Source organism: Hypanus sabinus, chromosome 5, assembly GCF_030144855.1.
Source record: "Hypanus sabinus isolate sHypSab1 chromosome 5, sHypSab1.hap1, whole genome shotgun sequence".
NCBI classification, from domain to species: Eukaryota; Metazoa; Chordata; class Chondrichthyes; order Myliobatiformes; family Dasyatidae; genus Hypanus; species Hypanus sabinus.
In genome coordinates, this window is record NC_082710.1 from 167060367 (window position 1) to 167075905 (window position 15539).

The 15539-nt window shown below is 50.4% G+C and overlaps 1 long non-coding RNA gene across 1 annotated transcript; it reads right to left on the bottom strand.

Moving 5' to 3' along the window:
• Nucleotides 1–3059: 3059 nt before the first annotated feature.
• On the bottom strand, nt 3060–15098 carry LOC132393808 (uncharacterized). Its single transcript, XR_009512088.1, has 4 exons — nt 14918–15098; nt 11935–12125; nt 5584–5769; nt 3060–3880 (listed from the first exon to the last, which is right to left on the bottom strand). It is a non-coding gene; the product is annotated as an uncharacterized LOC132393808 (long non-coding RNA).
• Nucleotides 15099–15539: the final 441 nt, after the last annotated feature.

The window sequence follows — 15539 nt, forward strand, 5'->3', positions numbered from 1 at the left end:
GCCCAGAGGGAGGGGGTTGCGGAGAGTGGGTCTGGGGTGGAGAGTGGTGCCCGTACCGTCGTGCGATACGCCCAGAGGGAGGGGGTTGCGGAGAGTGGGTCTGGGGTGGAGAGTGGTGCCCGCACCGTCGTGCGATACGCCCAGAGGGAGGGGGTTGCGGAGAGTGGGTCTGGGGTGCCCGCACCGTCGTGCGATACGCCCAGAGGGAGGGGGTTGCGGAGAGTGGGTCTGGGGTGGAGAATGGTGCCCGCACCGTCGTGCGATACGCCCAGAGGGAGGGGGTTGCGGAGAGTGGGTCTGGGGTGCCCGTACCGTCGTGCGATACGCCCAGAGGGAGGGGGTTGCGGAGAGTGGGTCTGGGGTGCCCGTACCGTCGTGCGATACGCCCAGAGGGAGGGGGTTGCGGAGAGTGGGTCTGGGGTGGAGAGTGGTGTCCGCACCGTCGTGCGATACGTCCAGAGGGAGGGGGTTGCGGAGAGTGGGTCTGGGGTGCCCGTACCGTCGTGCGATACGCCCAGAGGGAGGGGGTTGCGGAGAGTGGGTCTGGGTGCCCGTACCGTCGTGCGATACGCCCAGAGGGAGGGGGTTGCGGAGAGTGGGTCTGGGGTGCCCGCACCGTCGTGCGATATGCCCAGAGGGAGGGGGTTGCGGAGAGTGGGTCTGGGGTGGAGAGTGGTGCCCGCACCATCGTGCGATACGCCCAGAGGGAGGGGGTTGCGGAGAGTGGGTCTGGGGTGCCCGCACCGTCGTGCGATACGCCCAGAGGGAGGGGGTTGCGGAGAGTGGGTCTGGGGTGGAGAGTGGTGCCCGCACCATCGTGCGATACGCCCAGAGGGAGGGGTTTGGGCTCCAACTCTGAGGCACGCGTAGCTCCTCGCACTGAACGGCGCCTTGAGCAAGACCATGGAAGTGTCAGAGGCAGTCGGAGGATGGTAGCAGGGCAGAAACCTCCTGGCAGGAGGGGCAAGGGGGAGATTATCGGGAGGCAATACTATTCATGTTTAAGAGGGGGGCACCAGCTTAAAAATCGTAGCTTTGGGTGTCCAGGTCCAGCATCTCACCACAATCTGGAGAGGAAATCCCCCAAAGTCCCACAGGTGTCCACGTCAGTAAAGGAAGCGGCAGAAAGCCTTTTCAACCATCTCCACTGTATCTGGTCCTGCGTCTCAAGTTTACTTTCCCAGCTAGTCTCTGTAATCCCTTAATTCTCTTAGTGAACTGAAATCCAATCTTAACTGCACTGTGCAATGAGCCTCCATTTCTCATGGCGTGCAGATCTCTCCTCATCCCACTCGGACACAGCCGGCTCCTGATCCTCGGATCGTGCCCTCCAGTCAGAATTCTGCAGCCTCAGAAGGCGGTGTCTCACCCTCTGTGTTCTCAGTCCCTCTCAGGACCTTGCATGTCTCAATGAGATGGTTTCTCAATCATCTAGGTTCCAGTAAGTACAATGCAATCTCACTCTATCATAACCAGGAATCGGTGTAATCAATCTCAACTGCACTCAATTCCAGACCAAATACTGAGTAATCCTCCTTCAGTTACAAGGATCAAAATGCTCCAGATATGGTCTGACAGGAGTTTTGTATGAGACCTTTCCATTACTGTACCCACACCCCTTTGCAATCCATATAATATAGGAGCAGAATTAGGCCATTCAGCCCATCGAATCTGCTCTGCCCTTCTATCATGATTGATTTTTTTAAAATCTTATTCTTATTGGCTGAAGAGATCCCTACTCATCCCGGCTCTAAAGAGACATCCCTCCGTCCTGAGGCTGTGTCCCTGGGACTCTGGACCCTCGTATCACGTGAGTCTACAGTCACTCTACAATCATATTGTAACTGTGTACCGTCATGTGAGCGTTAAGGCATTCAGCAAACCATCACACCAGAGCCTCTGGCTGCTCACAGTTTCCAGCTTCCCACTTCAACTTGTATTGACACAGAAGGCTATTTGGCCCATTGGGCTCTTACTAGCTCCCAGGGGAAAATCTCATTGTCCACTTTTATTCTTCCTACCAGGATGAATAATCTCACATTTTCTCTCTTTATATTCCTTCCAATTGCCCACTTCCCTTTGTGCCCCCTTCAAAGATCAGTGTCACAGACGTTCTCCCACCTCCAGCACATTACATACCTTACACGCTCCCTTTACCTCAATGACTCATGCAGCTTGCATGTCGCGGTGTACCCAGTACTCAGTCCAGCTAGTTTCAGTTCCTGAGAACCGGTCTGCTGAGGTTGATGGGCTTATGGAGACACAAGCTATGCCTCCAGCTCAAAATAAAACACAATGTGGGGGGTGAGAGGGGGAGGATTGATGGTGCTTGCTGCTGTGTGTGGGAGGGGCAGGGGGCTCTGGGGGTTCTTGCATTTTTTCTGTCATTCATTCTTCGGGGATTTTTCTGTTTTGTGGGTGTCTGTGAAGAGTAAGAACTTCAGGTTGTATATTGTATACTTTCTCTGATATTAAATGGGACCATTCAACAGGCCGCCCACTGTCGGTGAGACAGACACAGATAGACTGCTTTACCGACCAGCTTTGCTCCATCCGCCACGGGCCATCTAGAGCTCCCCATCCCAGCCATTTCACTTCTCCTCTTCCCCTCCCCAGCCTCTATGCCCTCGGCTTGCCCCACTGCCGGGCACAACCTTGGGGAATTCTCCAGCTCCGGTAACTGCTCTGCCGCGGTCTCTTTCCTCCCTCCTTATCCAGCTGGCCCCCGTCGCCTTGGCTCTCTCTCTCCCCCATCCTCTCCATCTGCCCATCACCCACGTGATGCCCCCACTATCACCATCTGCCCTCCCCACCTCCCTCCCTGTGACCCCCATCAGATTCCACCATCCCCTCGTCTCTCCTCCCTGTCATCTCCCCCAGCTTCCGATAACATTCCCACTCTACCCCTCTCCCTCATCTGCCTATCCACCCCTTACCTGCCAGCCCTTGCTCTGCCTTCTCACCACCTTTTTATATCAGCTACCTCCCGTCTTTCTTTCAGTCCAAATCGACCCAAATCGTCCATTCCCCTTCACAAATGCTCAGCTCCCCCCCCAGCTTTTAGTATGTTGGTAGGTGTCTGTTGGGCGTCAAGAAATACCAAGTTCAAGTTTCAATCAGATTTATTGTCATATGCACAGGCACGGTGAGGTACAGATACAATGAAAAGTTTTCTTCCAGCATCAGTCACAGCAAACAAAATATGTTATATATGAAATTGTACAATCTAGTGGTAAAAAAGACTCTGCAAAACAAGATCATCGTACAAAATCAACTCAGTCAAACACTAGTAGCTCAAGAGGTGGTCCGTAGTGTTCCATGGCTGAAGTAGCTGTGGAGTTGTGCAGATTGATTCAGGAACCTAATGGCCGAAGGGAAGTAGCAGTTCCTGAACCTGGAGGTGTGGGACTTGGAGGCTCCTGTTCCGCGTATGTGCTGGTGGCTGTTCCTGAACCTGGAGGTGTGGGACTTGGAGACTCCTGTTCCGCGTATGTGCTGGTGGCTGTTCCTGAACCTGGAGGTGAGGGACTTGGAGGCTCCTGTTCCGCGTATGTGCTGGTGGCTGTTCCTGAACCTGGAGGCGTGGGACTTGGAGGCTCCTGTTCCGCGTATGTGCTGGTGGCTGTTCCTGAACCTGGAGGCATGGGACTTGAAGGCTCCTGTTCCGCATATGTGCTGGTGGCTGTTCCTGAACCTGGAGGTGTGGGACTTGGAGGCTCCTGTTCCGCGTATGTGCTGGTGGCTGTTCCTGAACCTGGAGGTGTGGGACTTGGAGGCTCCTGTTCCGCGTATGTGCTGGTGGCTGTTCCTGAACCTGGAGGCGTGGGACTTGGAGGCTCCTGTTCCTCAAACCTGATAGTATCCGTTCCTGAATTTGGTGCTGTGGGGGGAAAAAAACCAGAGGTGGACGGGCAAATGGAAGTTCAGCTGCAGATGAGAAATCGTACAGCACAGGCTGGAGGGGGAGGAATTTCCCCAAAGCTGCTGATGTGTTTATCTGTGGCCCTTGTTTGGAATTGTGCTGTGTGTGAGTTTGCACACATTCATTTCCTCCCTCAAGCTGTGTGGTTTACAGGCAATTGACCTGAACGGCTGCTTGTGCAAAATAAGTTGGTGTTTTGTGAGAGGAAGCAAAACGGATGAATTTGCATTAATGTCAGTCCTTTTCTAGCCTTGAGTCATCTCCGAGTGCTGCGCAGCCAATGAGGTGCTTTCGTGAAGGGGAAGCTGATGCAGCCGCCTCTTAATGCAACAAACAACTAAATGGCCAGGCAGCGGCTGCGGTGATGGTAGCCGAGCGGTGCAGGAACAAACTGAGAGTTCAGACGGAGCTGGTGTAAAGGGCGATTTATTAAAGACTAGTGCACAGCAGACCAGCCAAAGCTTATCTATTGAAGAGGAATTGGGCACAGTGTTTGTGTTCTGAGTTGACAAGATTATCAGGAAAACTACAATGGTGGCTACAGGAAGATTAAATAATAGACTAGGTCCTGATGATAGAATAAAATGATTCTCCCCAGGCCTAACAGCAAATCCAACATTTCTGTTACGCGAGTGACAAAATTACAGTCGGCCTCCTTATCTGCGGGTTCCGCATGCACAGTTTCAACCGACTGCGGATTGGGAAAACCCGGAAGTTGAGCATTGTTCGCCTCGTGTCTCGTCCGTTCGCTACTTGTGTTGTGAGCAGGTGGCAGCGGCGTTCCCAGAAGAGCTACGATGGTTGTGTCCATTCTGAACATGTGCACGCTTTTTTTTCTTGTCATTATTCCCTAAACAATGCAGTAATACAACTATTTACATAGCATTGTATTAGGTATTATAAGTAATCTAGAGATGATTTAAAGTATACGGGAGGATGTGCGTAGGTTATATGCAAATACTATTCCATTTTATATAAGGGACTTGAGCGTCCGTGTTTTCTGGTATCCTTGGGGGGTCCCAGAACCAATCCCCCGCGGAGAAGGAGGGGCGACTGTAGTGAACTTTCTGAAAGCAGGGTGTTGTCACTACTGCATTTAGCGTCTCTACTTTTGTCTGCAGTTCCCTGTTTCCACATCAGCACAATCCACGTCCCTATTTATTAGTCAATAGCCCTCACTGTGCTTTACCCTACAAGGGGTGGCTGCGAGCCAGAGGCACGTACCCTCCTACAGGGCAATGGAGGAAAAGACTCACAGTTCTCACTACTACCACGGACCCTCGTCACTGGAAATAAGTTTTGACTCCCAGCGTCTCTCACCCGATTCCCCTAGTGCTGTGATTCCCAGAGAGCACAGTGCAGGTCTTTCAGCCCACGATGGTAGCCGACCTTCAAACCGACTGAGATCAATCCAGCCCTTCCCTCCCACATGGCACTTCATTGTTCCTCATCCTTGTTAAGAGCTTATTAACTGCCCCTAATGCATCTGCCTCTACCCTCACCCCTGAGAGGGTGTTAAGCGCACCCACCACACACTGTGTAAAGAACTTACCTCTGCCACCCCCCCCCATACTTTACTCCAATCACCTTACAATCACACCCCCTCAATTGAGTATTTGATTGAGCTGATTAATGAGGGTAGGGCGGTGGGTGGTATCTACCTGGATTTTAGTAAGGATTTTGGCAACGTCCCTCATGGTCGTGCTGGATCGTGATACCCTTGTTCTGCAGAAGTCGAGGATGAAGGGTAAAACCTGCTGCGTGCGGCCGGTTTACTACGTGCGACAAGAGCAAGAGGAGGCGGAGAGAGCGAAGGAAAAGCCCGTTGTGGTTGTCTCGGGCTCCGACTAGAGATAAACAAAATTGCAGTGATGACTAATAGCCAATAGCCAGGTTCAAGCAGTGTCAGAACCTGATAATGAAGAGCAAGTTTCCAGAAAAACACGAAGCAACTGTACTGTAATTGCTGGGAAATCCTCTGAAGAGTTACCTGTACGCTTTATGGTGGGTGGTGGGGTGCAGAGGTGAGTGGGAGGGGCCCTGGGGTCCTAACATTGTTACTGTCACTCATTCTTTGGGGCACTCCTCTGTCTTGAAGGGTGTCTGTGAAGAACAAGAATCTCAGGATGTATATTGTATACATCCTCTGATGTTAAACGGAACCTTTGAACTGTACAGGAGATTATATAAAAATACAGGCAATCATAGGAAAGTCAAGCTAAAGTAAAAATAACAGTTCTGCAACCCGATCCAGCAGTAGGCTCTCTCAGCGGGTTAAAAAGCGTGGGATCCACGTTTGCAGATGTACTGCACATAAAACTTCGGTTGGACTTCACTTGGCGATATCGTGCAAAGTTCTGATCGCCCCTTTCACTTGGGGATATCGAGGCTCTGTAAGCTGAGCAGGATGCTGACTGGATGAGTTGTCAGGGCAGGTTGGACTCGCCTGGAGAGTTTGAATTCCAGATTGGCTTGCCCGTTGGAGACAGGTTGTGCTGGGCCGCGAGTAAGATTGAAATGCAGAGGCTTTACATCCCCACTCTCAATTCAGCTTCATCAGATTTCTCAATGGTCAATGGACGCTCTCTTTTTGCATGACTTGGTTAATTTATTTTATATCTACTTATTGTAATTGATAATTTTTTAATTCTGTACTGCATTGTACAGCAGCCACAGAGCAACAGATTTGATGGCATAAGCCGCTGATACTAAACTTGGTTTCAATTCGGCTAGATCAGTGCTGGGGCCTCTGTTGTTTGTGGTTTATATAAATGACTTGGATGAGAGCGTAGGTGGCTGGGTTAGTGAGCTGGTGAAATCATTGCCGGTGTAGAGGGCTGTCAAAGGAAAGAGCAGAATATGGAGAAGTTACAGATCTGGGTGGAATGACGGCAGACGGAGTTTAAACTGAGGCGGTGCACTTTGGGAGCTCAGGTGTGAGGGAAAGAAGACAGTAAATGGTGGGGCCGTTAACAGAGGGATCTTGAGGAACAAGTCCACAGTTTAGTTTAGGTCATTCAACCACAAGCTTGTATAGATCTAAATAAAATATCGTTCCTATCGGGCCAAGGTGCAAAGAGTCAGACACAGCTCATGTATAGTTATGATTCTATATGGAGTTACAAAATATTATTTGCACAAAATGCTGAGTGGTCTGGCCTGAAGACGGACAGGTAGACATAAAGTGCAGTTTAGGTCAGACGGTATTATATAACTGACACTGTTATAATGACACAAACTGTTGTATAAATATGAAAGCATCAGTAAGAGATGAAAAGTGACCGGTGCAGGATGAGTGTGTCTGTGCGTTGTGGTGGGGATGGTAGGGTGTTCTGACACGGTACACACGTGTGCTGGGTGGTAGCGGGATGCTCAGAGGCCTAACAGCCTGGGGTAAGAAGCTGTTACCCAGTCCGACCGTTCTGGTTCTTGTGCTGCAGGAGGTCACAGAGACTGTGGGAAAGATGGGAGGGGTCTGGGGGCACTGAATATGCAGTGCTTCAGATATAAGCCCTGAACAGGCAGGAGGAGAGACCCCGATGGTGCTTTCAGCATAACTCGCCGAGTGTGACTACGCAGGCAGGCAGGGTGATAGAGGAGGCAGGTGGCGTTCACTGGTCGAGGAGTTAGACTAAAGGAAGTCATGTTGCAGATATATATACTGTATACATAACACTTTGGTTAGGCTGTAAGAGAATTGCGTGCAATTCTGCTCGCCCCATTACAGGAAGGATGTGGATGCTTTAGAAACTGCACAGAAGAGGTTTACCAGGAACCTGTCTTGATTAAATGGTATTATCTGTAAGGGGAGGTTGGGCAGATTTGGTTGCTTTTACTGGAGGATCAGAGGCTGGGGGGAGACCTGAACGAAGTCTGTAAACTTATGAGGGCACAAGTCAGAATCCTTTAAGCAGGGCAGATGTGTAAAGTACCACAAGACATAATGAGGTGTGCAGGGCAAATCTTTTACACAGACGGGTGCCTGGGTGCAGTGGCGGAAGCGGATACGGGGCTTTTTGAGGGGCACGTGAGCATTCAGGGGGCTGAGGGATTTGGTCCACACACAGGCAGGGGGTATTTAGTTTAATTTGGAATCTTGTTGCGTGCAGATGTCCACAGACCGAGGAGCCTGCCCGTGTTCTATGTCGTATGTTCTGTGAGTCTATTCCTTCCGGTAGCGTGAGCACATTTGATCTTCCCCACCCCCTGAACCACCCACCGAGGGTAAGGAGCGCTGAACCACAGCTGACCCTCGGCACACTGCAGTTAACTGGCCGGCCGCCCTGTCTTCTGTCCCAAGCAGTGACAAGACCGGTTTGCCCACGGTACTTTGCCCCGGCTGAAAGTGCCCGTCCAAGGACATTGGACTGTTGGACGTGGACTGGGCATTCCATCTCCCTCATCCTCCCCACCACCCGACCCAGGTTCAATTCCTGTTGCTGTCTGTAAGGAGTCTGTACGTTCTCCCGGTGACCGCGTGGGTTTCCTCCGGGTTCCTCCCTCAGTCCAGAGGCGTACCGGCTGGTTGGTTAGTTAGTAAATTGTCCTTTGATTCAGCCGGGGTTAAATCAGGGGTTGCTGGGTGGCGTGGCTCAGGGGAGCCAGAAAGACCTGTTCTGTGATGAATCTCAATAAATCAGTAAGACCATGGAGTATTGGAGAAGGTTTCGACCAGTCAGCTCCAGCATTCCATGGCTGATGTATCTTCCCTCTCAATCCCACTCGCCAATGTAGGAATGGGGACGGGAATTGAAATGGCTGCTGCCAGAGGTGTTGGTTGCCCAGTCTACACCTGACTGTTTTTTAACCCCCCCCCCCACCTTCACCTCGTAACACTTTACCAATCTGCGCCTTGTACATAATGACTTAACCTCTGCAGCCCCTTGCAACGCTGAATTCCACAAGTTCACCACCCACTACCTGAAGAACTTCCTCCTTATCTCTGTCCTAAAGGGATGTTCTTCTATTCTGAGGCTGGCCTCTTGGTTTTGTGATCTCCCACCACTGGAAACATCCTCTCCGCGTCCACTCTAGGCCGCTGTAGTTCGACCCTTCCACGGAAACTCCCAGCAGCAAAGTGACTAACAACGTTGCCCACATCCCAGACAGGAATTGGGAAGTGACTGCAGGAAGGGGAATTCCTTTGGAAACACCGGGTGATTGTATCACAGGCTGAAGGGTTAAGTTCAGTCCCCAGAGGAAAGGCTTGCAATGTGTTTATGGACACTAAAACAATGACTGGAAAATATTTCAGTGCTTTCCTTGAGGGAAGTATAAATTGGTTCAATCCCAACAAACGCACGAAGTTCTGAAAAACAAGCTGATTTAGCAGGTCAGTACCAGGAATCTGTAACGACTTGAGAGCTGGAAACTGTTTACCCTCAGGAGGTTAAGGGTCATAGTGTTTTGAAAGGATCAGGGTGGTGGGGGGGGGGGTAGTTGTTTCCACTGAAAGTATAAAAAAACAGATTGATGGTGATGTTGCAAGTCCCACCAAGGGTAACAAGAGCTTTTTCTGCACTTTACCCAGAAAATTTGTGATTCGGAAAATACTGCCTGAAAAGCAAGTGGCACCAAGCAAAACTTGAAATAGATAAACGATAAGGGGAAGGCCCAGCAAAATACCAGAGGAAGTGGGGAGAGGCAGTGGGGGTGGGGAGTGTGTGGTGAAGAACACCATTCTTGTGAAGAGCAAAGCCAACAGGCCCCTGTTGAGCTTCATCTGTCCAGGGTTGAACATAGATCAGCAGGAGCGATTTTAACATGAAGTGGCTGTGAAAGGGTTGATGGTGCCAGAGGGTCACACTCAGTGATGAGCTGGAGGTTAGGAATGCTACTTTTGCTGTTTTCCTTGGCTTGTGGGCTAGAATCTTGCCTGGTGAAACATTCAAGTTTGCAAAGAGAGAAGCCCCAGCTCGCTCAACCTTTCCTGATACGACACGTTCTGTAAATCTGAAAGAATCTGGCATGCTTGCCTTCATTGAGGGTAAGAATTGGGGCGCCGTGTTACAGCTTACAAGGTGTCAGTGAGACCCCACTCGGAGACCCGTGTGCAGTTCAGGTTGCTGAGTTAGAGGATGTGATTAAGCTGTGGAGAGGGTGCAGAAAAGATTCCGAAGCGTGTTACTGGGACTGGAGGACGTGGGTTATAAGGAGAGAATGCGTAAGCTGTCACTCACTTCCCTGGGGCAAAGGAGGCTGAGGGGTGATATTACAGAGGGGCACAGATAACGTGGAGGGCCACAGAGTGAGACGGGGAACTAAGATGACAGGCGTACGGAAATGAGGTCTGAGCAGTTCTCACTCAGTCCAAGTTCGACTTCTCCGAAGGTGAAGTGCTTTAGGACTTTAGACGAGGTGCTTTAGAGCGTAGCACAGGCCCTTCGGCCCACAGTGTCTGCACTGACCACGAAGCAACCCAAACTAATCCCATCTGCCTGCACATTCCCTCCATTCACTCCCAAATCATGTACTGAGCCTGTTTAAATCCATCTTAAATACAGCCAAGATCAAGTTTAATTGTCATTAATCATGCACAGCTAAATGAAACATCGTTCCTCCGGGCCAAGGTGCAATAGACGATACACAGAGTCTCACACAGCACATCGAGGATGACCATGTTATCATATCTGGGGCCGCCACTTCCCCTGATGTGCCAATCTGAATACCTTTGAAACGCCACTTCCTGTTTGCACCATCTCCCCAGGCACCAAGTGCTCTCTGTTTTAAAAAAACACATTGCCTCGTAACACTCCTGTGAACTCTCCCCCCTCACGTTTAACCTATGCCCTTTAGCATTTGGCAGTTCCACCGGATAGTAATCCCAGTCTCTCCGTGTACTTGCAGATCCTACGCTGTCCATTCCTTCCAGAGAAGTGACATAATCCATTGACTGTTTCCACAGCCCGTTGTCTTCTGCATGCTGGTGCCCATCCCGTTGGTGTGGTCTCCCATTGATTCTGTTTTGGTTGTTGGACTGATTGAGTATGCCCGCAAGCAAATGAATCTCAGGGTTGTTTATGGTGCCGTATATGTACTTTCTGACAGCCTGCATCACTGTCTGGTATGGGGGGGGGGGGGGGGGGGAGCTACTGCACAGGACCGAAAGAGGCTGCAGAGGGTTGTAAGTTTAGTCAGTTCCATCTTGGGTACTAGCCTACAAAGTATCCTGGGCATCTTCAGGGAGCGGTGTCTCAGAAAGGCAGTGTCCATTATTAAGGACCTCCAGCACCCAGGGCATGCCCTTTCTCACTGTTACCATCAGGTAGGAGGTACAGGAGCCTGAAGGCGCACACTCAGCGATTCAGGAACAGCTTCTTCCCCTCCGCCATCCGATTCCTAAATGGACATTGAACCCATGAACACTACCTCACTTTATTAATATACAATTTGCACGGTTTTAATCTATTCAATCTACATATACTATAAATTAATTTACTTGTTTATTTTTTTTTCTATATTATGTATTGCATTGAACTGCTGCTGCTAAGTTAACAGATTAATCCCGTTGGTGCAGTCTGTTTTGGTTATTGGATTGATTGAGTATGCCCACAAGCAAGTGAACCTCAGGGTTGTTCATGGTGACGTACATGCACTTTGCTTTGAACATGGAGGGGTGGGAAATTGAGAACCGTGTAAACCATGCGGGAGGGGGAATCCATGGTTAAAGGACTGAGGCGGCAAAGACGCGGGTGTAGAAAGTATTAGCACAGGTGCGGCAGAGCTGGAGAAGTGGGGCTCTCGGTTCATATTGTCACGTGTACGAGACACAGTGAAAAGCTTGCCTTGCCTACAGATCTGATCGTTACACAGAGCACTGAAGTAGAACAAGGTAAAACAGTAACAGAATGCAGAAAGAAGTGTAACAGCCCCAGAGAAAGTGCAGGTAGATGATAAAGTGCAAGATCGTAACGGGGATGTTGAGCCAGACTAAGTAAATTAGTGATCATCTAAATGAATCCCGTTAGCCTACACAATGTCCATATCTTTCCACTTCCTAAACATTCACCTACCTGCAAGATCATAACGAGTTAGACTCTGAGGTCAAGAGTCCATCTTATCGTACCAGAGGTCTATTCAGTGGTCTGATAATGGGGATAGAAGGTGTCCTTGAGCCTGGTGGTATGTGCCTTCAAGCTCCTGTATCTCTTCCCTGTTGGGAGACGGCAGAAAAGGGAATGTCTTCTCCCAGGATTACAAATACCTGTGAATACAATAAACTGGACTGGTCAAAGGGCACTGAGGCTGTCTACAAGAAGGGTCAGAGCCGTCTCTATTTCCTGATGAGACTGAGGTCCTTTAACATCTGCTGGACGATGCTGAGGATGTTCTACGAATCTGTGGTGGCCAGTGCTATCATGTTTGCTGTTGTGTGCTGGGGCAGCAGGCTGAGTGTAGCAGACACCAACAGAATCAACATACTCATTCGCAAGGCCAGTGATGTTGTGGGGGTGGAAATGGACTCTCTGATGGTGGTGTCTGAAAAGAGGATACTGTCCAAGTTGCACGCCATCTTGGACAATGTCTCCCATCCACTCCATAATGTACTGGTTAGGCACAGGAGTACATTGAGCCAGAGACTCATTCCACAGAGCTGTAACACTGAGCAACATAGGAAGTCATTCCTACCTGTGGCCATCAAACTTTACAACTCCTCCCTCGGAGTGTCAGACACCCTGAGCCAATAGGCTGGTCCTGGATTAACTTCCACTTGGCATGATTAACTTATTATTTAATTATTTGTGGTTTTATATTGCTATATTTCTACACTATTCTTTGTTGGCGCGGCTGTAACGAAACCCAATTTCCCTCGGGATCAATAAAGTATGTCTGTCTGTCAGGGTGGGTGAGGTCTTTGATTATGTTGGCTGCTGTACTGAGGCAGCAAGAGGTACAGAGAAAGAGAGAGTCCGTAGACAGGAGGGTGGTTTCCTGTGATGTGCTGAGCTGTGTCAACAACTGTCTGCAGTTTCTGGCAGAGCAGAGAAGATGAGAGAATTGAATGCAGTCCTTACAGGGAAGCGAGGGGCAGAGGGGAAGGTGTGGTCAGGATAGCTGTGGATATTGGATCTTAGCTCATCTCCCGAGACCAGGAACTTCAGTGTCAAAGTGGAGTTTACTTGTCATGTGCACCAGTACATCTATGGACAGGTGCACTGAAAAACTCGCTTACACCAGCCTGACAGGCACAGATCACAGAGGCTTCGGACGGTGAGAGTCAGGAGGACCATGGTAAAGGGAGAGAGGGTGGAAACTGGCAGTAAAGTTGGTGAAACTTTCCAGTTCTGACTGAGTACAGTACCACCAGAAGGAGATTGCTGTCTGATCTATGCATCTCACAGAGGTGGTTGTAACTTGAACTCCAACGTTCTGTGTCGCGACATGTTGTCTTATGGCAACAGTACAGTGCAAAGACGTAAATTACAAATATAGAATAAATAAATCATGCAGAAAAGAAGGAATAATGAGGTCGTGTTCGTGGACCGTTCAGAAGTCTGACGGTGGAGAAAAATCTGTTCCTGAATCACTGACAGTGGGCCTTCAGGCTCCTGAATCACTGACTGTGCGTCTTCAGGCTCCTGAATCACTGACTGTGCGTCTTCAGGCTCCTGAATCACTGACTGTGCGTCTTCAGGCTCCTGAATCACTGACTGTGGGCCTTCAGGCTCCTGAATCACTGACTGTGCGTCTTCAGGCTCCTGAATCACTGACTGTGCGTCTTCAGGCTCTTGAATCACTGACTGTGCGTCTTCAGGCTCCTGAATCACTGACTGTGGGCCTTCAGGCTCCTGAATCACTGACTGTGGGCCTTCAGGCTCCTGAATCACTGACTGTGGGCCTTCAAGCTCCTGAATCACTGACTGTGGGTCTTCAGGCTCCTGAATCACTGACTGTGGGTCTTCAGGCTCCTGAATCACTGACTGTGGGTCTTAAGGCTCCTGAATCACTGACTGTGGGTCTCCAGGCTCCTGAATCACTGACTGTGGGTCTTCAGGCTCCTGAATCACTGACTGTGGGTCTTAAGGCTCCTGAATCACTGACTGTGGGTCTTCAGGCTCCTGAATCACTGACTGTGGGTCTTCAGGCTCCTGAATCACTGACTGTGGGTCTCCAGGCTCCTGAATCACCGACTGTGGGTCTCCAGGCTCCTGAATCACTGACTGTGGGTCTCCAGGCTCCTGAATCACTGACTGTGGGTCTTCAGGCTCCTGAATCACTGACTGTGGGTCTTCAAGCTCCTGAATCACTGACTGTGGGTCTTCAGGCTCCTGAATCACTGACTGTGGGTCTTTAAGCTCCTGAATCACTGACTGTGGGTCTCCAGGCTCCTGAATCACTGACTGTGGGTCTTCAAGCTCCTGAATCACTGACTGTGGGTCTTCAGGCTCCTGAATCACTGACTGTGGGTCTTTAAGCTCCTCTACCTCCTCCACAGTGGAATCAATGAGGAGGGCACTTCTTGGGTGGGGAGCATCCCTAGTGGTGGATGCTGCCTTCTAGCTGTGCCTGCTTTTGAGGCTGTCCTTGCCGGTGGGGAAGGTTGTGCCCTTGTTGCAGCTGGCTGAGTCTACAAGCCTCGGCAGCCTCCTCTGATCTTGTGCATTGGAACTCCACACCGGGCTGTGGTGCAGCCGGTCAGAATCCTCTCCACCGCGTATCTATAGAAATCTGTAAGGGTCTCTGGTTCTATACCAAATCTCCTCCAAACTCCTAGCCTAGTGGAGCTGCTGCCTTCTTCCCACCAAACCAGACATCTTGCTCGGAGAAATTATTTCCTGGTGTCTTTCTAGCCCTGATGAAGGGTCTCAGCCTGAAATGTCGACTGTCTATTCCCCTCCATAGAAGCTGCCTAACCTGCAGAGTTCCTCCAGCATTGTGTGTGTGTGCGTGTAAGTGTGACCTGCCCTTTCTTTTCTGAGCATAAACAGTTAGCAGTTGCCATGGGGGGATGTGCTCTAACACTACTCAGGAGTGGCTGGAATGTTCAGAGTTTACCTGTTTAACGAGATCCAGGCAGGTTTGTCCTGACGGACCAATTCTCTCAGCTGAAGAAGGGAGCTTCACGTTGGGATTTATTGGAATTGATTTCAAACATTCCTTTTCAGACTGTGAGCAGTGCCAAAGAGATCAGTGCCTGTTGTCTGTCCTCGGTTCTGTTTTAGACATCAACCCCACCCCCCACACCATCCGTCATCACAGTTCAAAGTAGAGACGCCCCAGCCAACTGACGGGGGAATCTGGAGCAAAGCACGGTCAGCTGGAAGAGCACAGCAGCTCGAGCGGCACCTGCAGGAGGGGAGGGGAGGGGACTGTCGACGTCTTGGGTGAAGGACTGGGAGCAGAAGGGGGAGTGTCGAGGCTGAGATTGGCGGACTGAGGAGGGGTGGGAGGTGACCTGCCGTAGGTGCCGTATAGGTATTTACAGGGCAGGGTGGGAGAGGCGGATGTAACCACTGGCTTTTGGTTGCCCCCCCCCCCCCACTTCAACTTCAGTGGGGAGGGAAGTCTCTCAGGGTCACGGCACAGCAACAGGCCCTGACAATGCAGCCATTTGCCCAAGTTTGTAAAGCTCTCCTGTCCGAGGGCTTTTGTAAATGCTGGTAATGTACCAGCTTCA